General features: G+C 32.0%; 1 protein-coding gene across 2 annotated transcripts in view; it reads left to right on the top strand.

The window, feature by feature from the left end:
• The window catches only part of LOC113814950 (inactive hydroxysteroid dehydrogenase-like protein 1), a 12498-nt gene extending 10309 nt beyond the window's left edge, over positions 1–2189 (top strand). For both annotated transcript variants that reach the window (XM_070128988.1, XM_070128987.1), the window contains one exon: positions 1–2189. This exon is cut by the window's left edge and continues 280 nt beyond it. The gene's annotated coding sequence lies outside the window, so the exon portion shown is untranslated.
• The last annotated feature ends 311 nt before the right edge of the window (positions 2190–2500 follow it).

Below are 2500 nucleotides of genomic sequence, written 5' to 3'. Positions count from 1 at the left end.
TCTTTTGCCCTTGTTTTTAAGGACTTTTATTTGAAATTGAAAAAGGGAAATATTTTCTGTGTTTTATGTTTTTGATGTTTATTAATCGGAGAGTGTGACAGTTTGCTCGTCGAAAGTCTGTATTGTAGAAACAAAGATGGAAGGAAATTAATTATCTTATTTTGGTGTGATGAATATAGGGATGGGTTGTTGTTAGTTTTCTTAATTTTTCACTTTTTATTTTTTTTTATAAATGTTGACAGATGAATAAGGCTGGAAAAAATATATATGATACAATTTTCTCAAGTCATTCATTGATTACCTTCATTCAGTCTCTTGAACCATATTATGTCTGTAACCCTTGCAGAAATGTCATGATTTTATGTCAGTGACTTACTGGCAGCTTGATTGAATAGTGATTTAGAAGGTTTTAAGCTACTTTTGCTTAATATTACCTGCAATGACTTAAGAGCTTTTGTTGGGTATATGTTATATTGGATTACATAAAAATAGTTTATTATGGCATTACTCCTCAGTGCATGCAGTTCATATGATAATGATTAAGATAGAACGTCATCAGATAAATTAGGAATTAAGGGAGAGATTCATGTTTTTATGTACTGAACCTTATTGCCTTTAAATGAAAGCAGCAAGATATGGTGGCATAGACTATGATGCATTAAAGTCTAACATTCCACTCCAGATAATGTACATATTGTGATTGTTGATTGTATATTGTTATCATTTATATAAGAGTTTAAGGAAGTAGCTTTGTGAATGACATTAGCAAACCTATTGCACTGTGGCAATATATGAAGTGGGACAAGCTTATGTGTGATGTTCTGTTTTTTTTTTCCTAGACATGAATCAATGCCAGTTTTCTTGCTAGGCCTGGAAGATTTGCTTGCTGTGAGGAAAGTGTATTGTAGAATTTTAGGGAAAATGCAAGGTTGGAAATTTGAAGTTCAGTGAGTAATTATGAAACAGATGTAAACCGAGAGAACCAGCTTTTGTTTCGTTCTCAGGTGGAAGCTATGTGAAAGGAATGAAATAGGAAATATTACAAATATTGAACTTCAGTCTTTAACTGTGACATGTCTCATGAAATATCCTTTTGGTAGCCTACAACACATACTCAAGAGAGTTGGTTGCTCACCGATATTAACACCTATTTATAGTGTTTTGGAGGGAGTTAATGCATCTCTTCTGATATCTCCCAGCTTATCCCAAGATACAGTACCTCATGCAGTAGTGACTGTTTAGAATCCTGTTTTCTATGCAGCCCGGATTAATGAGGAAACTGGTAAATTTGAAACATTATATATTTGTTGTCTAGATGTTTTAATTTTTTTTTTTTTAAATTCAAAGCAAGAAATATATGCCTTACAAATTAAGAAGCACAATTTGTTTGCATTCAGAAGCCATTTTCTGGTTTTGTTAAATCTCTTCTGTGGTATTTTACTGGTTAAGAGAGGTATTTGAAAAAAAAAGTTTATATAAGTAACTGATTGGAGTTCTCATAAAAGTGAGATTTACAAACACCAACATTCAGTTTGTAGACATTTACATAGATCAAACTGCAGATTGTTTAATTGTGCCATTGCAGATTCATTCTAGTGTACTTTATATACGCCTCTTAACTTGCAGTGATCCAGTGTAGGTAAATGTACACCTGTATAACTCCTACCCAGAGAATGATTTGTTTGTGAGACAATCTAGATTTTCATAGTACAGTCAAATCTGTCATGCACGAATATGTAATCTGCAGGATAGAATCATTGTGCCCTTAGTAACATTTGATAGAATATTACCTTGAAGATAATTGTATGGAAACAGTCAGGCTGTGAAGAACTTTGCCAAATAATTGTAATGGTAAGATTGATTGTGGTAAGTCTTGTGGGTATTTTTGCTTAGATTTTGTGACCAGTAAGAGTGAAGAGTCGCCTTGCAGTACGATAAGAGTTATTTGTTATGATTTATAATGATAAACCATTTTATAATGGGATAGAGAGAGTGTTTTAAAGGTTGTCTTCTGTATCTAATTATTATCTTTGATATTTATTTATTTTCTTTATTATTATAATTTTGTGTGTTTGTGTGTGTGTGTGTGTGTGTAAATATGTCTGTTTAATGAAAGTTGTTTTGATTTCTCAACTGTTTCGTCAGGTGAATGGTATTGGATAATCATGAATAAATGCTGTTTATGATAATTTGTTTTGGTATTATTTCATTCACTCTATTCATTTTTGTCTGTTAATCCCTTTTTGCTGATCTTTGGTTGCCATCCTCCTTTTTACAATGACATCATCTTTTAGTTGAAATATCTACTTTCGTTGAAAACTTTCATTTGAAAGTAAGGAAATGAAGTGGCATACTTTGGTACCTCCAATCCCATTCTAGATGGTTTAGAATCCAGTCTACAAGATAGTAGTGAAAAAAAGTGTTTTTCAGCTTGTTTATTTCCTATTCTATACCCTGTAGAAAGATAATGATGATTAGTGGTTGATAGAAAATAATTAGG

This window comes from Penaeus vannamei, chromosome 13 (genome assembly GCF_042767895.1).
Source record: "Penaeus vannamei isolate JL-2024 chromosome 13, ASM4276789v1, whole genome shotgun sequence".
NCBI lineage: Eukaryota > Metazoa > Arthropoda > Malacostraca > Decapoda > Penaeidae > Penaeus > Penaeus vannamei.
The sequence above is the reverse complement of the archived record's forward strand: the minus strand, read 5'-3'. Positions and strand labels throughout refer to the sequence as shown.